Source organism: Pongo abelii, chromosome 7, assembly GCF_028885655.2.
Source record: "Pongo abelii isolate AG06213 chromosome 7, NHGRI_mPonAbe1-v2.0_pri, whole genome shotgun sequence".
NCBI classification, from domain to species: domain Eukaryota; kingdom Metazoa; phylum Chordata; class Mammalia; order Primates; family Hominidae; genus Pongo; species Pongo abelii.
Genome location: NC_071992.2, coordinates 63,471,534 through 63,497,882, shown reverse-complemented (window position 1 = coordinate 63,497,882; position 26,349 = coordinate 63,471,534). Strand labels below are relative to the sequence as shown.

Sequence of the window (26,349 nt, the reverse complement as noted above, 5' to 3'; positions counted from 1 at the left end):
AATAATAGATAATTAGATAAATAAATAATAGATAATTACGCTTATTAGGAGGTCTGCCCCCACCTCAGGTCGTGACTTCCAGGAGGTGGGCGGGAGGAGGCCTGCAGGACCATCGTGCCCTGGAGCTGCTGTTTCTTCCCTCCTCCCCCTGTGTTTGTTCAGTATGGGCTTCAGAGCTGCTCTGAACTCTGGTGGTGACTATAAATTATATGTCTTTGGGGATAAAGACATTCTTCTGAGTACCAGCGTAAAACACACAACTGATCCCTGATGAAGCCTTAGTGACCACTGGCCCCACTTCCCCATCGCTGTGGCAGGAATGAGGCTCACATCCCAGCTGTGCTTTAGCCTGAGGGGTCAGAAGTAGAACCCTGGCCCCCCTCCAGCTTCAGAGATTAGATGGTTTGAAGCAGCCTGTTGCCTCCAGAGACGAGGAGAAGGGAGGCCCCAGAGGCCATGGGAAGGAAATCAGAGGAGCAGAGATAGGGTTGCCTTCGAGGTGATCAAACTTCAGCGACCATGGGAATCAGCTAGAGGGTTTGTTAAGGCAGGAATTGCTGGGTCCCACCCCCAGTTTCTGAGTGAGAGGGTTTGTAGTGGACCTGAGAATCTGCATTTCTAATCTGCTCCTGGGGGAAGATGGCACAGCCAGTGTGGGGACCACATTCTGAGAATAACAGAGTGGGAAGTTAGGAGCCAGGACTGAGCCTCTACTGTTGTAGTTAATGATGTGCTGTAAATCACAAGTTTTATACAACTTCAGAATCCCTTCTCTTTCTCCCTCTTATTTATTGCATGCCTACTATTTGCCAATCAATCACTGTTAGGTAGTCAGTGAAAAGAAGGATTGGACAAGACCCTTTAGTGAAAAAAGAATAAAGCAGAAACTTTTTTTTTTTAATGACTTTAAATTCTTTATCAATGCCTTTTTTAAAAAAAAGAGACTACATCGCAGGGGCTTTGAAAGAGTTTGAAATCAAGCTGAAAAGATATACTATAAAATGTGCAGGGATGGAAGGGGTGTTACATAATGAAAAACTTTTACATAATGAAAGAAATAAATTATAGCTTGCATAACTATGATGGTTTCTTTATAAAATTAAATTAAGTGAAGATCTGGCTTGTTTTTTGTATCTCAGGGTTTTGAATCATTTTCTTGAGTTCTAGGCTAAAATAAATGAACTTGTTTGCTGTAATGGGGCTTTTCCTGGGAGGATGAGCACTGATCAGCTACAGATTTTTCTCCATGAACACAGCCAGACAAGCCCCTCTTGGATTCTGCTTTTTAAATCAAAAGATGTAAAAGGATCTTTTGTGTTACTGCTTTCCTGAGGCAATAAAAAGGCAATAAAAAAGAATTAGAAGAAAAGATTATTCTGAAATGTAACTTTCAGATTTTTTACAATTTAGGAAAATCTCAACAGCTCCAGGGCTGAGTTGCCAGTGGGTGCTGGCTGGACCCAGGGCTGGGTGTGTGTGTCTCCAGGGGATGCCAGCTCCCACCACTGCTCACGCCAAGGATGAAACAGCCCAGGTAATTTTCCACAGAGGTGTCCTGATTGATTTCAAAGGCAGCCATTCTCTTCTTTTCAATTTGGAAAACCTTAAACAGGAAGAGTGATGCATTTGTAATTGTCTTGCAGAAATTATTTTTGGGATGTTTGAAATAACAGTGGGCAAATGTATAATATATTATACTATAATATAATATAATACATATACTATGTTTTTTTAAAATAACAACGGGTGCAACCATGTTCTAATCCAGGCCATAATGGTTTTGTTATTTCAGCATAGTAGTTGGAAGAGCAGTGCTCTGTCCTCAGACTGGCCTTGTTTCAGGTTACTGCCTTACCATGTACGTTATGAGGTGGGTAAGCTGCTCTCTGTCTCATCAGCTCTATAGTGGAGACAATTCCTGGACCCAGATGAGTGGAGGAACTGATGACAAGCGCATGCCATGGTGTCCCGCACAGTGGAGCGGAGCTTGGTGTTTTATTTCATTTTTTCCTTAAAGTTGAGCCTGGCTTTCTTTTTCTATTTTTTTTTTTGTTTTTGTTTTTGTTTTTTGAGACAGAGTCTCACTCTGTCACCCAGGCTGGAGTGCAGTGGCGCATCTCTGCTCACTGCAAGTTCTGCATCCCGGGTTCATGCCATTCTCCTGCCTCAGACTCCCGAGTAGCTGGGACTACAGGCACCCGCCACCAAGCCCGGCTACTTTTTGGATTTTTTTAGTAGAGATGGGGTTTCACCATGTTAGCCAGGATGGTCTCCATCTCCTGACCTTGTGATCTGCCTGTCTCAGCCTCCCAAAGTGAGCCTGGCTTTCAATCCATACATACTAACACTCAGAAGAAAGCTGAAAATGTACTTTTTACCTACTGAAAACATTGTCTTACCCCTGCCTACTAGAAAGAGGCATTCATTCTTCTCTCATCAGTCTCTCCTACCTGCTCTTCATCATTGTTTAATACAAAACCACCTGACATTGGCATGATCCGAGAATCAGCCATGTCATTGTCATGGATTCGAGTGTGTAGATAGTATGCATGTACTATCATTGTCTCATTCAGCATGATGCAAAAAGCTGAAGAAGTCAGAATGATGTTTCTCCAATTTACAGACCACTAAAATACACAAAGGTCTCTTCATCATCCAGTGAGTTTGACAAAACTTTTTACAATTTTGCCTTCTTTATAGTGCATTATGTAATGTGTACACTCATTGGGATACATAAACTACTTACAAAATCAGAAAAGAAATAAATATTTTTAAAAGCCCAAAGGACAGAGTTTTATATTTATCTCTTATTCTATGCCCAAAGCTTGAGTCATTATTCTCTTCTTATGAACTTTAGCTGTTATCTGGGTTTATGTTACAGATAAAGTAATTTTTAAAAACAAAGAAACTTTTGTTCAATCAGAGGGTTAAAAATGATATTTCAGAAGAGAAATGATTCAGAGAAGAGTTGAAAAGGAAGATTAGAACCAGGGTTTCACCTATTTTGTTCATGAATACAATTTCCACTGACACCTGTGAATTCCACCTGCCAAAATTTTTGCCTGTGACTGGACATTTTACACAAAGGCAGTAGGCTATGATAACTTCCTGACCCTTTTGTTGAAACTGAAACAAGGTTGTGCTGTGCACAGAGGGATATCTCCAGGGGTCCTCCACAAGGATCAGGAAGTCAGTATTTATTTAGGAGCCAGAACACCCAAGTCAAGAGAAGGCATGGATGGTGGGGCTGGCCTCTGCCTGCCATTCAGAGGTGCCTGCTTGCCTGAGAATGCAAGGACCTTCCACCCATGGACCATATGATCTGCTCCATCCTGCTCCCATGTCAAGCATATCTTTCCAAAACATGACTGAGCTGATACTGGAAGCAAACCACTTTGTTTGACATTCCACACCCTTCAGTGTCCACCTCAGCTCTTTCTATTAGTTAACTCAGTTAATACAGTCAAGTTTCAAATTCTTATCATTTATACAAGGAATGAGAAAAATGTGACTTGAACTTACTATTATCTTGTTTTGCACTCTTTCCCATAACAAGTAAATATGTATATGTATGTATGTATATGTATACATATATATACACACACAGACATATATATAATTGGGCTTTTAGATTGGCCACTGCCCAACATTATCAACCATGGGTCTTATTGAACAGAGGGTAGGACCCAAACCCCAACTTCATTCAGCTAGCTTATTTATGGGGGACACTGGATAAAATAAAAACTCAGTAAATTATATCAAAACTTCAATATTGTTTCTAACAGGCCAAAGAGCTTTTGCTATCCAGTAATCATGAGATTATCTTTTGTCAATTACTAAGTAAATAAACACTCAAAAGCTGTAAAGAAGTTAAGAATTTATGTTTTCGGTGTTCTGTTTAATTTATTTGCTATCACAAATAACTTTTTTCTAAATATCTGAAAACTTCATGGGCAATTTATCGACCCAATATGGTTGGGAATAATATGTTCCCCAAAGATCTATAAATGTTCCAGCCCACAGAGGAAGGAGGGAGAAGCTTTACTCAAGGGTCAGTGGCTTCTAGAAAATGCAGAGAGGGCCTATCTTGGGATCGTGTGCAACATTCAAATAATTCTGGTCCAAACGTAAAATATCTGATATGGCTGTGGCTCTCGGCTGAGTACTTGATAAATTAATCTGAAGGAATGTCTGACCCATTGGCGCAACTCAAAGGCAAACATAAGGTTATGGGATCGGCAAGCATGCCTTTGCAGTGCTTTCATGGAAACCGCCTACCCAACTCTGTCAGCCAGGATGAGAGGTGGCAGAGAAGCCTCAAAATAGAGTCCTGGCTTTCCATCTTTTTCTAATATAGCAAAATAAAGTAATTTAAACAAAAATATTTTCTTAGCACATGGCCATAAAGGCAATTTCTCTACATGGTAAGATATTACTCAAATCCATAAGCGTGTGTTTATTCCTCCATAAATAATGTTTTATTTTACATTTTTGTACACTCCAGAAATACCAAACAACTCATAGTTCCCTAAACAAACTAAACTCTTATATGTGCTGTACCTACTGCCTCAAATGCCCATCGTCCTCTTAATCCATCTAATTCCTACATAGTCTTGGAATCTCAGTTCAACTGTCGCCTCTTCTAAGAATCTCCCCTGATTTTCTCAGGCCTACCTAAGGGTCCGTTGCCTATATTCTTACTGCACAGTTGTGCATACGTTACCTGCCTGTCTCCTCACTAGATGATGAATTCCTTAAGGGTAGGGACTGAGATCACATTCTTATTTCCAAATGCCCGGCAGCGTATTCCTGGGACCTAATAGATGAACAGAAAATTTTTATTGAACAAATGACTATTTTGTCCTAAAGTAAACATGTTCTGGTTGACTGTAAACCTTTTAAGGTATTACAAAACACCTAAAAACCCAAACAGGACAAAGCACAGATGTCCATCTATGAATAACAATACAACATGCAGCACGAAAGCAAACTGCCCCTTCACTCATGCGTTTTTCTAAGCATGCTGTGGCTACTGTTGCCACATCTCGCAGAAAAGTTAAAGGCGTGATGAAAAGACACAAACAAACAAATAACAAGAAAACAATGTCTAACAAAAGTTGTGTCTCCAACTTTGTGAGATCTCTCTCTCTCTCTTTCTCTGCAATACATTGGGAAGAACCCGTATGGGATTTTCCTATGGTTTGGTGTGCTATTGCTGTTTCTTATAGGCTGCCCCCTAATTTCTTGTGGTCTTGGGAGGCAGCCTTCAGAATGATTCACCCACTACTTGGTGCTCTGGGCTGGTTAAGAGTCTTTCATACCCTTACTGATTCTGCAAATAAGGCAGTTGCCTATAATCTATGTCTAACTATCATCAGTCACTATGTCAAGAAGGGAAAATGTGTTTCAGCTTGAATCATCTTTACTTGTGCACAGATTTAAGTCACAGTCTACATTTCTGGCATGTGTGTGTGTGTGTGTGTGTTTGTGGTGGGGGAGAGAGCTCACGTCAGACAGAAGCACCATCCTTGTGTAGCGCCCTTCAGGCTGGCAGCCTTGATGCAATGTTCAGTCTTTGGAAATCCCTATTGGGAACATTAGAAACATCTGGAGAAACCACATTTCCATGTTGAAATAAAGATAAGTTGTCATTTCTGCTACTCATTTTGAATGTATCCCACAGCCTGTTGAGAGGTTTTTGCCCGAAGCAAGTTAGGCAGTATGTAAGTTTTTAAAAATGGAAAAAGAAAGAAAAAAGCAGAAGGTAGAAAACTGATTTTGTGGCATGCTGTCAGGGGTTTTCTTAGCCGTGCCTCCACAGGAGCGGGCCCTGGGCACAGAGGAGTGCAGTTGCAAGGGCCCAGTGTGGCCAGGGGACCCAGCAAAGTATGCCCATCGGCCTTTATTGATTTTCCTTTTACCACATTTAAATGATGTATACATATGCTAACAGTGCATACCTTGGGCCTGGAACTTTAGGATAATGCAGGATAAAGATGAAATCCCAGCCTGATTCTCAAGGATCATTTTTCTCTGGTTTCACACATGATTGTGTTTGAGGGCCTGTGCTTTTGCATCTACATCTTTCACAGTTTTGAACATCTCCCCCTCACCAGGAGACAGTGATGAATTGTTGTGTAAATCTGTCCCACTGGAGCAGGTCTCTGGTCTTCAGCTCCCTTACCCCGCGGGCTGCCACTGCGACTACTGAGGTGACAGACGCTTGAATGCAGGGACTGGAGTCCTCTGCCCAGGACAGCCTGGTGCTGCAGCTGGGAATGTCCAGCCAGGGATTCGCACTCAGAGCTTAGACACAAGTCACAAAACTGCCTGGTCTCTGGCCTCTGTCCAGCTTCATGAGTGACCTCCCACCAAGAGGGCGCCCTTCCCTTTGCTCCTGGTTCTAACACACTTGTGGGGAAAAGTCAGACGTTTTTGCCTTTTGGATTTCATATGTGGTTTCATTCCAAAAATACCATATGAAAGTCTGAGGAACAGCAAGGCCAGAGGGGGAAATAGCTAACATTGAGCTTCGGTCTTGAGCATCCACAAATATTTCTAGAATCCTTTTTTTGGGGGGTTGTGATAGTCAAAGAAACCTTTCTTCAAAGGAAAGCTTAGTCACTGCAGAGCCAGACATGTAAAACAAACGAGCAGGAGAAGACTGTCCTTGAAAAGGGGCCGACATCCTGCTTCTTTGCCTCTTCTCAAAGCTTGTCTATGAAGTTCACTGAGCGCATTTGAAAACCAGTGTCTATTTTCTAAGCCGTGTTTAGAGAACACGCGTCTTCTCAGATGGTCCCCGACTCCTCTGGTCAGACTCCCATCACCTCCCGTGTGTGCCACATCTTCTCGCAGTTTCAAAGTTCACTTTAGCATGTCGAAAGGCTCTGGGAAGTGCTTATAATGGGGAATTCAGTCTCATTATCCTTGGGTCTCTGAGAACACCCCATGGAATCCGCGAGGTCACTGCATGGCCCTAAATTCTCTAAACTACCAGCCCCTCTCATTTCCCATTTCTCATTTCTCATTTAGAGTGAGTTTCTCTAAAACTCAGTCACTGCAGGAAGCTTTGAGGGGAAACATCCATCTGACCTTTTGTTTCTTTCTGTGGGGAGAAGGGTGCTGAGTCAAACTGGGAAGGTGGGAGGAATGTGAGCAACTCAGTGGCCTGCGTTGCAAGAAACGGAGAACTTAGAGAATACAGGGACCAGCGTGCATGTTGGGCCATGTTTCCAACAACAGCATCAATCAGAGTAAATGTCAGCCCCTGTCTTTTGCTCTATGGAGGCAGAACATCCCATAGAGGGCCATCTTCTGACACTCTCAGCAGAGCAACACAGCATCTCAACCAAAGGTGGGTGTCTCCTCCCCAGTGACAAAAAGTACACTTCTCAGCTGCATCCAGACATTCACCATCAGTCATCTCTACTTCTACGATAGCTGAACTCTCCTTACAAATATGTACCCTTCAACGAGTTGTGAGAAGTCAGTTAAAAACAAAACAACTCCAGAGAGTTCTGTTATGTAGCTCCTACAGATGGTGCTAAACATATGAAATTAAACAAAATGATACTCGTTACCCTGCGTGTCAACATGGATTAACAACTGAATTTTTTGCCTTTTTGTGAGTTTATTTGTAATCTTTGTAAGGAATCAGTGAAATGCTCTGAGTAAGCAGGTAAACCTACAAATCCTTCTGAACCGCAACCTCAGACATCAGCTGTCCCATGTTCTGTAACATGCTGAAATTTTCCACTCAACTTGGGTGGCTGATTTCTCATTTCCTGGACTTCTGTACCCTGTGGAGTCTGGGACACCACCAAGGACAGGGAGTGAGGCTGACACCTGCCTGCGGTCTCTGTGCTCAGCTCCTGCCCTGTGCCGCAGCACAAAGCTAGGGAGGATGGCGAATCTGAGGGTGAGGGGCCTTCTGGGGCTGGAGGAGGAAGGAGCACTCCCAGGGCATATATTTCTAAAGAAAATAGAATTATGCACCAAAGGTTTTGCTCAGAGACAAATGGTGAAAGTGTAGTTCACCTTTTCTTCTTCCCATCAGACTTTATTTTTTAGAAAGTAAAAAATAAAGAAGTGAAGTGCATGTATACATACACACACATACACACACACACATTCCATATATGTGTATGGAATTTGAAACCTTATAAAAACTAGAAATAGACTGATTAGTGAATATTTAAATTTGAGAAATATTTCTTATCCTTGAAAAGAATAGTGTATGAGTCAGAGATAAACACACTAAAATCCCGATTTTAAAAGCAAATAAAAAGATGTACCGCAGAGGAGGTTCTACCATTGTTATTTCAACCACAGGTAAGAGGATGTTCCCAGCCCATGCTGGGGATCCAGCCTATCTGGGAGGTACTTTTCTAAACCTCAATTTTATTTTGAGAAAAATGCTCAGAAATGAATGATGCACGTACCAACATCTTTATCACTTTGAAAGAATTCAGATTGTTTTCTGAAGATCCTGTTGCTATCATTATTTTTTAAAGGATCGTTGCTCTTCAAGTTAATATCACTGTTTGCTTTTAGGAAATTGTTAGCTAGGAAATAAAACTGACTACCTTGCCAGCGATCTATATTAACAGAATGAGGGGGTCTCTGTCTGCAACACTTCGCTTTGAATGGCATCCCTGTTGGTAATATGCTAATGTTAAAATGTGTCCAGTCTGCCTGAGACAGCTTCCATGACCATTTTGGTTTTTATTTTTTAACAGTAATAGCTAAGTTAATGAAGCATTTTGTCATTACTAATTTTTATTGATACATAATATTTGTACATACTTATGGGGTACACATGATCTTTTGTTACATGCATAGAATGTGTAATGATGTAACGATCAAGTGAGGGTATTTAGGGTATCTGTCACCTCGTGAGTTTCATGTATTGGGGACATTGCAAGTCTTCTAATTATTTGAAATATAAAATGTACTGTTGTTAACTATAGTCACCCTCCTCTGCTGTCAAACGTTAGATTTTATTCCTTCTGTTTAACTATATGTTTGTGCCCATGAACCAACCTGTCTCATCCTCCCACCCTCATGTTTATTGCAGCACTAATCACAATAGCAAAGATATGGAATCACTGTAAGTGTCCATCAACAGATGTGACCATTGTTCTACTAAAAGGAGCAAAACTGAACTCCAGAGATAAACCTTTCATCGTTATTAACATATTCTTTCCTACTATCTATATTCTAATTTCAAGAAAACTTTAAGTACTTTCCTGGAATTTTCAGCTAGCATAATTTTCACCAGGCGTTAGAAGTCTGGAGGTTGGGATCTATTGCATTCATCATTTTCAGAGTGACTCCATGAAACACGCATCATAAGGAGAGCAGAGCTATTCCTAGGTGCTTCCATCACCTGTTTTCACACAGCATTTTCTACATTGAGGCACATGCGACATAAATTAAATCATATCCCCCCAGAGTAATAATACTGTCAAAACTCAATATAATAATAAAGCAACTGAATCTCTGGCTTCACAAACCATTAGAAAGGAAGTTGTACTGCATCCTCATTTTCTCTAAAAACAGACCACCATGTTCATTCCATTTTCACCCTTAGTTTACTATACCATTTACCTAACAGGAAAAGTTATCCAACTCATGGCTATCTTTATTCTTTATAAACTGCATCTTTCAGTATAAATATTTGAAAGATTAATTTTTAGCACTGCTCTTCCTTCACACACAGTGAAGGGTAGTGGACCTATTCTTATAATTTTTCATTTAATTTTGTATTATACATCTCAATAAATAAGTAGCTTAAGACCTCTTCCTTTTCAAAGAGAAACAAACATGTGATGGATTCTAGAAGGTCATTGCATTTGCAAACATAACGTGACTCTTGACAGGATACATAGCTGCAAAAAAAATTCTTGGGTAATAACCTCCAAGACTACAGAGATGTCGCCAGCCTTGATTCTGCAATGGAGCTTGAATCTGTATTGTATCTACAACATCTAACCATCAGGATAGCAGCCCTCCTTGCCTATACAACTTTTTTTTTTTGCGGTTGGGGTGAGAATCTAACCCATGGTGTCTACATGATTGCCGCACCATTAGTCACCAAGAGTGGCCTGCAGAGCTTTAGAACCAGAGCCCTTAGCCTCCAGTGCCTGCTGAGTGGAGAGTCATTGACCAACACGTGCCACTGTGACCGGCAAGTGGAACCAATGAAATTACCATCCTGTGAACAGGCTTCACGCTCCCACTGTCCAGCCAGAGGCCCGAGGGAGGCCTGCTTACAATGCACACGTTGTTTTCTGGGCGGCTCTTCTTTCACTCCCTTTAGGAGAGCTGCCCGCAGAGAGAAAGAAGCCCTGCTGCTGGTTCTGGTTCCAGCATTTTAACATCAGATTGCCCTGGTGATCTAACAGAGGGTCTTTTATAATCCTCTGAAAGCAAACAACCTTGAAAACGTTTAGGAATGTAGTGTTTGACCTAGGATTTTAGTTTGCTTGAAAACGTAGATGAGGAAGATTGGGGAGCCTGGCTCCAGCACCCCACAAAACCCAGACTGGCTAGTTCTCTTCCACCCAAAGCCCCAAAGCAGCAAGAGCCCAACTGTATACATCATATGGTCATCTGTTTGCATAAAGTAAATTGCATGTTCTTCAGCCCTACATCTTGCATTACCAAATATAGTCACAGGCTTAATTTAGAAGTGACTCAGTAACCTGTCTCAAGAGAAGGAATCTGCCCTGACCCCTCTCTACCCTTTGCCATCATGTGCAGTGCTGGTCACCCTTCCCTGGGATGCTTGGAAGGTGTATTTTACTGAGTTGACAAGGCAAGCACCTGCACCCTCCTGTCCTTCCCTGCACACTGTCCCACAGCACCCTGATCTCAGGGACTGCAGCCGGGTGGTATGCTGCACCAGCAACCCAGCCCTGGCAGGACTCCAGGTATTCATGGAGTTTGAGAATGATGATAAAGTCTTACCCACCCCACCCAAAAAGCATACACTCCAGGTTTATATGTCCCAAACCAGTCTATACAACCCTTGGAACTCTTCAAATTGTCCTTGCATGAAATCTGTATGTGGTTTTGTCTCCAGGCACTCCCTATAACAAACAGACAGGGTTTGGTGCACCCCATCATCAACTCACTTGGGAGCAAATGCACAGGGGAGCACAGAACAATGCTGAGAACCCAGGGAGCATGCACGTATCCACTAAAGTAAGGACTGGATTGCTTCCAGCAGGACACGTGTGTATGGGTGTGAGCAGTGCTGTGTGTGTTGTGTCTCTGTGTGCCTTATGTGCATGGTATATGTGTGGGTGGTGTGTGTGATATGTATATGCATATGGTCTATGTGTGGTGTGTGCCTGTGTCTGTGTGTGCCCGGTGTGCATGGTGTATGTGTGATGTGTACATGTGTGTATGTATGGTGTGTCTGTGAGTATGGTCTCTGTATGGTTTGTGTGCTTGTTTTCCACATATTGATCCATGGGCCAGCCTGTGACATGGACCACAAAGTAAGCCATAAGAAAACTGTGTTTTGGGCACCATTTTCATTTTCTCCATTCATTCACTCACTTATTCATTTATGCAACAAAGTCATTCAACAAATGTGTACTGAATGTCTACATCACAATAAAGAAATAGTACACTTACCAATTGCCAAACACTGCTCAAAGCTCTTTTTATTTTATTTTATTTTAAGAAAAGATCTCGCTCTGTCACCCAGCCTGGAGTGCAGTGGCACAATGTGGGCTCAGAACTGCCTCAACTTCCTGGGTCCAGCGATTCTCCTGCCTCAGCCTCCTGAGTAGTGGGGATTACAGATGTGCAGCACCATACCCGGCTAATTTTTGTATTTTTTAAGTAGAGAGTACATTTTGCCATGTTGGCCAGGCTGGTTGCAAACGCCTGAGCTCAAATCATCTGCCCGCCTCAGCCTCCCAAAGTGCTGGAATTACAGGCGTAAGTCACTGTACCCAGCGGTTCAAAGCTCTTTAACAAAATAACTTGTTTAATTCTCATGAGAAGGCTACAAGGTAGAGCTGTTATTATCTCCATTTTACAAAAGGGAAAACTATGCAAGATCAAGTCACGAGCAGATCGCAGAAGCAGAGGATGAAGGCCACGAAGAGCCTGGCCTATTGCCCCGCACTGCCTTTCCTTGGGAATAGGCTCCAAACCCCAGGGCACATGCCTGGGACCTTTTTGCATGTTTAATTTGGACAAGCATACTGACTATTCTAATTCTGTAGGTGGATGGCAGCCATATTTCCTCCCAACTCACTGTCCAGAGAACAGTGCCTGGCATTCCAGCTGTGACTTTTAGCAAAGGGAATACATGTTAGAAGCCAGGCTAGGGCTCTGCTCCAGGGCTTGGAGGGGAAGACCCTCTCCCGAGGCAATCCTGGCAGCCAGCCTGAGGGGGCCCCATCCCAGTGATTCTGGAGGGAGGCAGGGAAGTGCCGGGTAGAGAAGGGCAGGGTCTGTGGTGACGGCTCCACCCTTGGGCCTGTCCCCATGGACCTAAGTGAGGACAGGCACTCCTATATTCACCCAAAATGTTGCATTTTCCAAGACCACTCTGACCCATCAGGCCCCCCATCCTATGCCTATAAAAACCCTGAGACCCTAGTGGACCCAGACACAAGTGGTTGGAAATCAAGAGGAACACACCGGCAGAACACATGAACAGACATGCTGGCAGGCCATGGAGGTTGAAACCATGCGGACCCAAGGGAAATTTGGCTGAGGGCGGTTGGAGGAGCGAACGGGGGCTGAGCGGCTGACCTCAGGGGAAGACCACCTTCCCACTCCATCCCCCTTCTGGCTCCCCATTCATCTGCTGAGAGCTACTTCCATCACTCAGTAAAGCCTTGCACTCATTCTCCTAGCCCACATGTGATCCGATTTTCCTGTACACCAAAGTTCTTGCTTTGTGATACAGAAAGCCTTGATAAGGCAAAGGGTCTAATTGAGCTGATAAACACAAGCCCCCTTGGCAGATGGCTAAGCTGAAAAAGCACACTGTAACACACGCCCACTGGGGCTTCAGGACACTCAACCCTAGTCGCTGCCGTGGGGGTCAAAGCCCAAAATGCTCCCCACGACCTCCCTGTCTGCCTGCGCTCCTAGGCGCCTGAGCAGCAGGGCACAGAAGTGAGCCACACCCTGAGCCACACCCTGTCCCACGCCCTGAGATGGGGATAAGGAAACTCCTCCCATTTCACCAGCTTCTGGGTGCCTGGTGCACAGGAAGTTCTGTCTGAATGGAGAACGCCCAGAGCAGAGCCCTCAGAGTGGTCTCCCCGAATCAAAAACCATCCAGAGTCAGGGCGCGATGGCTCACGCCTGTAATCCCAGCACTTTGGCAGGCCGAGGCAGCCGGATCACCTGAGGTCAGGAGATTGAAACCAGACTGGCCAACATGGAGAAACCCTGTCTCCATTAAAAATACAAAAATTAGCCGGGCGTGGTGGTGGGCGTTTGTAGTCCCAGCTAGTCAGGAGGCTGAGGCAGGAGAATTGCTTGAACCCAGGAGGCAGAGGTTGTAGTGAGCTGAGATGGCGCCACTGCACTCCAGCCTGGGTGACAGAGCAAGACTCCGTCAAAAAAAAAAAAAAAAAAAGCCACCTAGGGCCAGAGGAGAAGGGGAGATGAGGGGCTGCTAGGAAAGACCATTCCATTGAGTTCCTAATGAGCGCTACGCAGAGGCCAATGCTGGCATTCACTGTGCAGCTAACCTCCTCTTAAAGCCGGGGAGCGGCTCCCGAGAGCTCAGAGAAGGGTCCTGGATCCTGCGGTTGCCCCACAGGCCCCTGTGCTGCCTCTGACCTCTCCCCAGTTTAGACTTATCGCTGGGCAGACCAGCGTGGGAGCTGGCGCCGGACACCCGCTCTGTGCCTTTGGTCTCACAGTCTTTTCACTGGCTTTTCTTCACCCAATCAGCTTCGACTCACCTGCCCCTCTCTGTGCCCCTGCCCCCGAGACAGACAGGCCCATTGAGTGGCTGCGCCTGAGCCTGCCTGTGCACTTCTCCAGCATTCGCTTGTCAGCTCCGCAGGGGTCACTCCCATAGTCTAGGAGCTCCTTGAGGGTCCCTGTACACCTCAGGGAACATACTAGGCACAAAACCAATATCAGTTGCGTGAGTAGAATAATACATTATTAAAAGATTTTGTAAGACAAATTCTCAATCTCAGTCTTACAGCAGTAATTAATTCGGGGACTCTTTTTCTTGTTTTCACAAAAATTAATTCCATTTATAGTCTTATATAGTGCTTCGTTCATATTTAATGTAAGAAAATATGAGTGGGCCGGGTGCGGTGGCTCACGCCTGTAATCCCAACACTTTGGGAGGCCGAGGTGGGTGGATCACGAGGTCAGGAGATTGAGACCATCCTGGCTAACACGGTGAAACCCCGTCTCTACTAAAAATACAAAAAAAATTAGCTGGGCGTGGTGGCAGGCACCTGTAGTCCCAGCTACTCGGGAGGCTGAGGCAGGAGAATGGCGTGAACCCGGGAGGCGGAGCTTGCAGTGAGCTGAGATCGCGCCACTGCACTCCAGCCTGGGCGACAGAGCGGGACTCCATCTCAAAAAAAAAAAAAACTATATGTGATGCGATTTCCATTGAAGCCATCATGTGTTTATAGAACACTGTCCAGTTTTTATTCGCAGAACTCACCTGATTCTCTGTGATGAATTATGTGACTTCTGTACAATATGCAGTGTGCCATTGTCACCTTGTCCAATTGGAAAGTGAGGATCACATCTCACATGAACCCAGTATAAAAGAACACTGAATAATAACCCCAAATCTGAGATCATCTGATTGTTTGTATTATGACAGTAAATAATACAAAAAGTTACTCATTGGTACTCAAAAATAATAGCTTTCAGAATTATAGCAATCTTATTTATAATAAGCATTGTAATGGCCCTTAACATTTTATTTAGATGAAATTAGTATGGAAGATAATTTTTACAGTAAAATAATGTGACAATGGAAATCCATTTGTCTATGATGTGGAGCTGCTTTGGGAAATGATTTCTAACTAACAAACATAACAACTGAGAGAAACTTTGAAAATAAAAAGAGTTGTAGAGTAATATGTACTATATGATCATAATTATAAAAATAGAAAGGAACAAAGAGGCATGTATTTGTGTGTGTACACACGTACACACATGCACATATACTCACATGTGTGTTAGAAATAACCCTGTGGAAGGTCACTTGCCAAATGCTGAACTTGATTTTTTCAAGGAGTGGAGTGACTGGAGGAAGGGGCGATTAGTAATAAGTTTCTTATAAACACTTTGTATTGCTTAACTTGCTACTGTATGCATGTATTACTGAAATCCCATCCAACAAAATATATTCAACCCCAATAAATTGTAAAGGGATAAAAAGCACCACAAACAAACAAAATCGGGGCAGTGTTAAAGTTTGAAATGACAATAATATTGAAATTATGAAAGAGAAATGTTTCTTTCTTGTACGTGTGTAATAGACTCATGAAGCCCATAGACCACTCTTTTATAGCACATCAAGTTCAGAGCCTAGAGTTTAATGGGATCTGTAATTGCCAAGTTATTGTTGAAGAACATCTCGGTCCAGAGTTGGAAACTAAAGTTCTGCTATTACTAGGATTTTCATCTCTGATAATCTTTTGCCCTGTAAAATGAGGTACAGCCAAGCAATTCTGCAGAAAATATTGACTGGGGTATTTAGCAATGACACTGCCACTAAATCTCAAAACAATCTGGGTGGCTATCCACACAAAGACTCCAAGTCAAAGGACAATATGTCATATTCACACTGCTTCATTTTGTTATTTGTTATCCTCTGGATAAGAATTTGCTTAGGAAGAAGGTCAAATTCAAAGCTGAAATAAAGTTTAATTGCTTATGATTGTGACACATCAATTGGGTAGTCCAATGTTTTACAAAATGGTATTTGTTGATTCCAAGGAGCTGTGAGTGCTGGAATATTTTTAATGTATTTTACTTTTGATTACAATCCAAAAATATGTTTTCAGTTATAATAATTTCTCTCTTACAGTAAAATTTTCAATTGGAAGATATATCATAGGATAAAGATTTAGTTTCTTACATAAATTATTTTCAAATTACATTTTTAAATAATTAGGTTCTTCGCCTATGGGGTTCTACAAACCATGGGTTACTCAACATTCTTCCTTTAAAAAGATAAACTTGGACAATAACCAAGTTTTGAAAGATACAGGAGCACTGCCTATGACCTTAACTATATAAAATTTATTCACTGAAAAAAAACCATAATAAAAAAGTCAACACTGCATACTTCCAAAGGGAGCCATGGATTTACTTTATATACTTTTGTTTTCACTTTGTAAAATGTTCATGATTTACTTTTATCTTGGAAAAAATAAACTTTAAAAAATATTAACTGTATACGGACACCATTAAAAATGACACTCTGAATTTAGCAATATGATTGCCAAGCAAAAATCTAAAAACAGCTTCCACTAATGTGAAACATTTTAAAGAAATCAATATATTTAGAGCATGTTTCTAAAGTTCTGTGATTTATAATTTCTTATAAATTGATATAGATCTGAAATTGTTGATATTGGAGAATTTTCAAAGAATATATATTGGATTATTTAGAAAATAACATAAGAAAACACAGCCTCCAGCATATCTGTAATATGTTGTACACCATAGCTAAAGGCTGACATTCCTGATGTCTGGGAAATGTTTCCTAATACCCAGGGCAGACAAAGGGAGAGAAGGGTAAGTAGGTGGGGACATACAAAAAAAGGGCAATTTTTTGGAAAATTGTTGAAGCCGTATGTTGGAAAAATCAGGTTCATTTTACTAACTTCTCTACTTTTGTGTGTGTTTGAAAATTTCCATAACAAAGACATACAAAAGCACCAAACCAAACAAAACTAATCACACAATCATACTATTATCCACCCATCAGAATGACTTTAAAAAACTGGTAACACCAACTGTGGTCCAAGACGTGGATCCCTGAGAACACACAAGCCCAGTCTGTCTAGGAAACACAAATGCTCATTAGAGTGAAACTCACATTTTTCATATAGGGATTGGATAAAAACTTTATGGGCTTATTTTACAGTGTAAATTTTTGCATGCCTTGACAAATGTTCATATCTGAGTCATGTGTGCATTTATTTGGAGATTACATTTGTGTGTGAGTGTCTGTTTGTGAAACTGGCCACATAAAATGCATATCCTCCTGTCCTTTCTAGATGTTATTAACATGGCTTAGATCACAAACTTTATAACATTAGACCAAAACTTGCTGATAAGCATGCATCACTGATGTAATTAATACTTGCACAGCACAAGCCCTTTACTTTATTACCACAGTGTATACACCACAGATCTCTGCATTCACATATCACGTAGGCATTTTACACATTGAAAGAGTGCAGTAGGACTTAGCACTGAGCAATACAAGTTTTCATATTTTTTAGTCCATTTACTTAAAATGAATGAAGTCACTGGCAATTTACTAGATTTGCTTTCTAGTCAAAGAATATTGCTTAAGAAATAAGACAGAAGGGAGTCTAATGCTGTGTTATTACAATTCCAAAGTTCTGGTGTAATTACAAAGTATTATAACCATTTTAGATCTGACCATTTATATTGAGCTAAAATATTAAAAGATTCTTTTTGCCCAATAATTGCCTGATTTTTTCCAACTATCTAACATTATTTATTTATTTATTTATTTATTTATTTATTTATTTGGAAACAGGTTCTCACTCTGTCCCCCAGGCTGGAACGCAGGGGCATGATCACTGCTCTCTGCAGCCTTGACCTCCCCGGGCTCAAGGGATCCTTCCATCTCAGCCACCCAAGTAACTAGGACTACAGGCATGCGCCACCACACCTTGCTAATTTTTGTATTTTGTGTAGAGACAGGGTTTCGCCATGTTGCCCAGGCTGATCTGGAACTCCTGAACTCAAGGGATCCTCCCACCTCAGCTTCCCAAAATGCTGGGATTACAGGCATGAGCCACAATGCCTGGCTAGCTTAACATTTTATATATAGGTTTTATTTTTGCAATTTTAAAATATATTCTTAGAAACACTAGAATATTATCTCTTTAAAACTATGTTTAAAAAACGCAGAAGGGTGAAAATGCATGTATAGACAAAGATATGGGGATGTGGGTCGGGACGGGATGGGTTTGGGGATGGGGATGGGGACTGGGACTGGGACAGAGACAGAGACAGAGCAAGAGAGCGAGAAAGCGGGAGACAGCAGAGTGAAAACCTCTTGTGATAACTACCTAGATCACAACCTACACATGCTAGGAGCCCAGAAACTCCTGTTGTACTTTGCCCTGTCATTGTGACCTCCTTTCTCATCAAAAGTAAATGCAATGCAGACTTACAACACCAGTTAAGTTGGCCCATTTTTTTAACTTAATATAAATGGCATCATCCTGTATATATTCTCCTGTGTCTGGCTGCTTGATTTCAACATTAAGTTTGTGACTCATCCTACTGCTGAATGCAGCCGTTGTTCGTTCGATTAAAGTGCTTTTTAGAGCTCACTGCGTGTGTATACACCACAAGGCACGTATCCATGGAGGTCTGAGCTATGTCCAATTAGGGACTGTTATGAATAAAATTGGTATGAATATTCTTGAACAAGTCTCTCAGTGCTCATAAGAATGCATTTTTTGGGGGTACATATGCCAGGAAGAGAAATATCTAGGTTTTTGTAGGTAATGTCAAACTCTTTGTCCAAGTGGTTCCCATTAAGAGAGAAATGTTGAGCAACCAATGGCTTGCAGACCCACAAGGGTCAGAAGCCTAATTTGGAAATAATTTACTTATGAAACTAATTTGAGAGTAATTTATTTAAGTAATAAAATTGTATTCTATGAGTATATTTTTCCATTAAGATTTATCACTGTAAAAGAACAGTTTTTATAACTGAATTTTCTCCTTTCTCATTTTGGATGCAATTGAATTTTCTAGTAAACTCTGAAGTCCTCAGGAGGTTTCTAACAGAGCAAATGATGCCTTGTGGCCAGTATTCTTTTCCAGATCTTCAGAGAAATACATGAAACCACATTAGTATAAAATGCGACTTTGGTAAAGAGGCTATATTTAAATGTACATATCCGAATCCTTGCTGTTCCTTTAAATTGGCCATGTGGGGATACTTAGGCATTTTCAAAGAGGGAAGAGCATCCATTAAATAATGATGGGCATAGTCCCTACTGGGAAAGGCTGGCCACCAAGCCCTGCTCCCACATCACCGTCCTCCAAGCGCCCTCCACACCAATGCCCCAGCCATCTTCTATAGGGCAGAATTAATTCCGTTACTCACTGGGCAAAACCTTTAAATGGCTTCCCTTTCATCCAGGCCCAACCCAGTACATTTGCCTGGCCCACAGAGCTTCTACACCTTGTCTCTGGCACACATCACCAAGATCGTTTTTACTCAAAGTTGCTGTATAAAATGCTATGTGCCTGGCACCCTTCTAAGTGAGTTACAAGTATTAGCCCACTTAATTTTCATGTCAGCCCTCCAAGCTGGGCACCGTTATTTACGTCACATTTTTACAGATAAGGACACTGAAGTACAAGGAGGAAAATGTCTTTCCTGAGTCCTACTGTAAGTGTGGCACCCGCATCCCTGCGCCCAGCATGAGCCAGGCTGGTGAGATGGCCTGTCTGTCTCAGGTTCCTCCACTTGCTGCCTCCTCTGCCATGTGGCTGCTGTGCCGCCAGTCCCCCTCTGCTCCTGGCTCTGTCCGTGTACATGCTGTTGCTGATCAGCATCCTCCTCTGGGCCATTTTTTAAAATCTTGGATCCTCCTTGAGCCATCACGGTACTCTGTGCTTCTCTCTTCTTAAACTCATGTGTTTTATTAAAAATATAATTTTTCATGTCTGTCTCCCCTGCTAGAGTGGTAGTTTCTTGAGGGACAAAGTGGAACCTTATGCACTGTTTTTAATCTCAGAGCCTGGCATGGTGTTTGGGTCACACTAACAATCAGTAAATATCTGCCCATTGATTTGAAGGAAAGGAGAAAAAGAGAAGATGGGAGGAGAGACTGGAGAAGCTAATTTGGCTATTAAATAGCAGAAAAGCTGAGAGAGTCAGAAATGCATGAGTTTGAATTCTGGCTTTGATGCACATTAGCTGGAAGCAAATAACTAAATCTCACTGAAAGTTGTTTCCAATTTATGTGACAAGCATTAAAATGACTATTTTGCCAAATTACCATAAGAATTAGAGATGTATATAAAGTGACTTGCACACGACACCAAATATTTAGTGACTACTTTTAATGGCACTGTATGCTGCAGGGTAGCATTTTATTACCCTAGGGATGTACATCCTAGATGATGCAGAATCCATTGCCCTCTCCTTCAGGAAGAGCAATGGAAACTTCTCCAAACCAATCAACATTACATGGGTTCCAAATGTTTGTGAACCATCACAAAAAATTCCAGTGGTTCAAGTTCACGGCATTGGGGAAGGGGAAATAGATTGACAACCTGCAAGCAGGAGGGCAAATAAGGCCATTCAAATGCAGAAGCCTTTCACAGAAATAAGCAGTCTAGAGTTGGAAGCTGAGAAGGTGTGGAAACACTCTATGCTGCCGGAGATGCCAGAAGACTGCACCGCTCACTGCATAATGTCATGGTTCTCTACTAGAATCCCCAGAACCAGAAACTCACAATTCTGTCTGCACAGACAGATCGTGATACCACCTGTGATGACAGAATGGACACTTGTTTCTCCTTGTTGAGGCCCTATGCAACCCCAAAGCACCAAAGATCCACCAGCCCTGAGGGCCCCAGAATGCACTCTCCTGTGTTCTTTTTACCTTATAAAATGAAGACAAAGCATATTTCCTAGGAAACCACTAGCCAATAAGACATGTGACTACTCACAATGTACTGTCATGCTGTGAGAATTTATGAGTGTCCTTAGCATCATTCCTTTAACAACTGGAGTTTCTACTTGGCTGTGGAAACAAGTGGAAGTAAATACTACTAAGTAAGGAATGAGCTTGACATGCTTCTTTACTAGTAATTACAACTCTTTTCAAAGCTTGATTTATTGTTTGTATTTCCACCTGTGAGAGACACATATTTACAGGAAAAGCTCTGATATATTTTGCTCACCCAGATATGTTTATGCCGCATCTCTGGTGGAAAAAGCTCTGTGAAGGGCAGATGCAATGTCGAATTCTTGCTGTGGTAGCTCTTCTCCCAGTTTTCACATCAAATGATTAAAGCAAATATGCTTCACAAATGCTAAGAAGTTAAAATTAAAATTACTGCAGGAAATCTGAGAGCTGTTTTCAGCCATTGGCCATAGATGTGACATGGCAATTTTGTAGAGTGAATAGGCCTATAATTTGAAGTTTATGTGTTGCTGGGTAATGATAAGTCAAATGAAATAATATTTTCTAGGAAATTTCAAATTGATAGCTTTCTACTAGTAACAACATAAGTTATATAAGTCATAGATCATGACGTGACTTATGATCATGTTCATTCATAGCTCAATGAACTATGCTTGAATTGGAGAAATAGTTGCTACTTTTTAATGGGTATTTCATAAAGTCCTTTTGTGTATTTGTTTCAGTATCCCAGGGAACATTACTTTCTGAATTAGTTTTAAACTGGTGAGCAAAGCTACATTAGGATAAGATAGAGAAGCTGGAAAAAAGTGAAAAAACAGAAGAACAGAGGTGAAACCAGTGAGTCAGGAGAGGATGCAGGGCAGGGAACCCCACCCAGGGTGTAGTAGCACTAAAGGGCATCTCTGAGGAGAGGGCACGAGGACAGACTGTTCAGCCAGAGCAGAGGATCCCAATGGCAGATGATCCCAAGGGAGACACTTGAGATATGATAATGGCAACAGAACCAAAACTGCGATCCAAGAGCCAGAAGATAAGACGGATACGGGGGTTAGCAAGAGAGTGACATTCTGCTATATGGACAAGGCCGGGAGGCAGACATTCAGATTCTACTCTAATCTGTGCTTTGCTCACGGTCATTAAAAACTGGCCTCACTAAATCAATAGTTGTGCAAAGTATTAGTCAATGAAAATGCCTAAGCAGGATGAAGAAAGTGGTCATTCATTGTAGTTGGAACTTAGTTTGAAGTTCAGCAGTACCACTTATATAGTAACGTATACGGCACTGCTAAGCTCCAGACTAAGTTCTGACATTCACACCGACCTCGTGGTGTTCACGACCAGCCCACCGAGATTACCTAGCACAGTGTATTGGAAGGGGATTTATAATAAACACAGCTTACAGCCTATACATAAACACACACACATACACACAGACACACACACACACACACACACACATATTGCTGCAATCTTGTGATGAAACTTGAATGGATAAGCAAATAAAGTGGTTTCTTGAGAGGGAAGCTATTCTGGGTGAAGATGCAGTGAACACTGCTGAAAAGACAACAGAGGATTTAGAATATTTCATAAACTTAGTTGATAAAGCAGAAGCAGGGTTTGAGAGAAATGACTCCAGTTGCATCAAACTTTATTGTTGTCTTTTTAAAAGAAATTGTCATAGCCATCCCAAACTTCAGCAACCCCTACTGTGACCAATCAGCAGCCATCAACATTGAGGCAAGACCCTCCACCAGCAAAAAGATGACAACTTACTGAAGGCTCAGATGGTTGTTATCATTTTTTAGCAATAAAGTGTTTTTAATTAGGTATATATAGTTTTTAGACATGGTACAGCTGCACACTTAATAGTCTATAGTAGAGTGGAAGCATAACTTTTATTTGCTTCTGGAAACCAAAAAATTGTGTGATGCATTTTATTGTAATATTCACTTTATTGTCATGGTCTGGAACTTAACCCACAATATCTCTGAGGTACACCTGTATTTAAGATTAAAGAGTACGCAGAAGAAAGCAGAGAAAATAAGAAAAATGCATTTTTATTGCAATTAAGATCAAAGTGGAAGCACAGAATGGACCATCAATATTGGAAAAGAGGGGAAAAAGGAGAGAAGAGGAGATGGAAAATGAGAGAAAAAGAGAGAACTAAGAGAAAGAGGCTTTCTCTGTCATGACTTATCTTCCGCATATTCTTAGAAATAGTTTTGCACTGTCCCTCATCTGGAGTATCCTTCTGCAGACTCTATAAACATGTGGTATTGCAAGAAAGCACTTGATTCTGGCTACCTGTCAAATGTTCCATCTACATTTAATTTAATTTAATTTAATTTAATTTAATTTAATTTAACAGAACAGAGTGGTCATTCCCATAGTAGTAATAACAGCTTTATGTCAGGGGAATAAGTATGCAGAAGCAAACTACAAGGAAGTACCCTGGGGCAATGCCCATGTTTTCATATTTCTTTCTTTCATTATTTCAATGCCTAGGATTCAACTGCACGGCCTTCTATGATCTATCCTAAAAACTCACTTGGTGCCACTTCAACCATATGCTATAGTCAGAACAACCTAAACCTTGCCCAGATTCACAGGAGGAACATAGGGAGATCTCATTCTCCATGGAAAGAATGCCAAGGTCACATTGTAAAGGAGCCTATAAGATGGGAAATATTACTGTGAGCACCACTGGAAAATACAGTCTACAACAAACATTTTCCAGAAAGCCAAGGAAGCCATATCTCAGGTAAAAGGCAATGATCACTGATGTAAGCCAGGGGATAGAATCTTCAGGGAAGACCAGTGCATGGCTAGAGGACTTCCTGCTGAAAGTCCCTGTTTCCTATGGATCTTCAAACTGCTGACATCAAGACTGGATAAGAAATAGGATAATTTGGTTGCAAAGTTCAAAACTTTGGGCTTTGAGACTGTATCAGGGACAATAATATATAAGTGGAACACATGAGGAGCACAGGGAAATAGTTAACATTTTACACAAATATGCACGTATTTGTTATTCAGTGCTAATGTGTAAGTAATCCACCCTGTCTTTGGCTTTTGCACAACAGCTTCTCAAGATGACAAGAGCCCTCAGAATGTCCACACTTCTGAGAGCTTCGGTATTTTAATATATTCAATGAGGATAATATAACCTTGCAGTGTATGTTGGTGAATTGATGAATTGATTGATTTAACAACAATTACTGTTGAGTTTTCCTGTAGTTAGGCACTGGTCGAAGCACAGTGGGACAGCAGTTAAAAGATAAATGATGTCCCTACACTCACAGCACTTACATCCTAGTTGCAGAAGCCACGTACTAGAAATGTAAAGACAAAAATAAATAAAAACATAAGTTCAGATGATGAAGGTAAGTGCTAGGAAGAAACTGAATGAGGGACTGTGATGGAGAACAGTATATGAAGCTGGCCTGCATGAGGTTTTCAGGGACAGACTTTCCAAGAGTGTGCTACTTTTATGTTAAGCTGCAAGAATACAGTAGATGCTAAATAGATCAGAGCAATGCTGACAATGTTATGAATATGTTCTTGGTTACTTGCTTATATGGTATTTTAAAGTTCAATAGGCTTTTAGGTGATATCAAAAGTGAATATAATAAGGTTGGTCTCTTTTCATACACACATATAAAATAATATGGAAAATCAAACTTTTAGTAGAGGCAGTATTCGACCTAAGGATCTGAAAAAAGCTTGAGTTTGGTTTAAATTACCAAGCCCAGGTTGTGCATGCCCAATTTCTCTGTCTTTCAGAGCAGCAGCTGCCTCCGAACCTCCTTCATGTTCTGAGACTCTGCAAAATCCAGCGTGAGGCGCTGAAGAACATCCCTGAAGACCTTAATAGGAAAAGGTGCTGGAAGTGGAGGCAGGGTAAGAAAATTCCCAACAAGCATGATGTGTGTCATTCTGTCACCACACCTGTGTCCTCTTTTTCCTTCAGTTTTCCTCCTGAGGAGAAATGTGTCAGCTGCCACTGGCTGGTTCTCAAGCAAAAAGGGACTCCTGTGAGATGACCTACCTCCCTAAAGAGGACTATCAACTGGTAACCATTGGAAGGGAGTAGCAGCTAGATTAAGGGCACTAGCTCTATGTGCTCAGTAATTTTACTTTTTTTTTTTCCATTTACACCAAAGCATTGCAATGTGTAATTATGAGAGGGATCATATGTAAATGTTTCTGTTGTTCTTGCTAAGTCTTAAGTGGCTTGGAGCTGCTGGTAACCAGTTTGACAGACTTAATACCAAAGGGCAGAGTTTGAATGTTCCCTTTCACTCAACAAAACTTAGTACTGTTTAATCATTAGGTAATGCCCAAGCCGAAAGTCCCTGTTTCTTTTCTTTTCTTTTTTTTTTTTTTTGAGACGGAGTCTTGTTCTGTCACCCAGGCTGGAGTGCAGTGGCACAATCTTGGCTCACTGCAAGCTCCGCCTCCCATGTTCACACCATTCTCCTGCCTCAGCCTCCCCAGCAGCTGGGACTACAGGCACCCGCCATCACACCCGGCTGATTTTTTTGTATTTTTAGTAGAGACGGGGTTTCACCGTGTTAGCCAGGATGGTCTCAATCTCCTGACCTCGTGATCCGCCCGCCTCGGCCTCCCAAAGTGCTGGGATCACAGGCATGAGCCACCGCGCCCGGCCACTGTTTCTTATGTATCTTCATCCTAACTAACATTTTGCCAGCTGCAACTTATCCATAAAACTATGACAACCTTGTTTTGCCTGAGTTTTTCATTCTGTGGTTGGGGTTATGTTTACCTTGGCTTATAAAATCTCACCTTCAGCTGGCACTTCACAAAGAGAAAGCATGTTCTTCACCCACATAAAGACAAGTGGACAAATGGTTTCCCCGTTCCACTCCCCCAATCAACTATAGATCTGGCACAATTGCAAAAGCTTCCAAAATTGAGAACTAACGTATCACTCACCTGATTGAATGACATCACAATAGTGCCTCAGAACAGCCACTTATCTAAAGTAAAAGGGGACTGACAAAATTAGGCCCATAGTTGACTTCCAGCTATTCCTAGCTAGGCTAGCCCTGTTTAGTCTATTACAACTAGAAAGCATTGAACATAATGGGAAAACAAGCACATGGAGACTCTGAAAGGTGAAAGGAAGAAGGAAGACAGTGAGGGGGACTCGGGACTTGAGGAGTGAATGGCAGTGAGTCCCCTGGGTATTCCTCATGCTTCCATATGTCCTGGACAGGATACTCTAGAAGCCCACAACCCAGAGCTCCCAACAAGACAGACAAAAATAGTTCCAGGAAAAGCCTGGTCCTTCTGGCCACAAAGCCAGGACAAGGGTGGCCTAACAACAGAAAATCTCATTGGTAATACCTGACTTACTCCAGCCAAGCTCCAATGGAAAACCACACTCCCCTTTCTGCTTCTACCCCACCCC

General features: G+C 41.8%; 1 long non-coding RNA gene across 1 annotated transcript; it reads right to left on the bottom strand.

Moving 5' to 3' along the window:
- Positions 1-899: 899 nt before the first annotated feature.
- LOC129060998 (uncharacterized) lies at positions 900-25,854 on the bottom strand. Its single transcript, XR_008527911.1, has 3 exons — positions 25,722-25,854; positions 4,724-4,816; positions 900-1,603 (listed from the first exon to the last, which is right to left on the bottom strand). It is a non-coding gene; the product is annotated as an uncharacterized LOC129060998 (long non-coding RNA).
- Between the last annotated feature and the right edge of the window lie 495 nt (positions 25,855-26,349).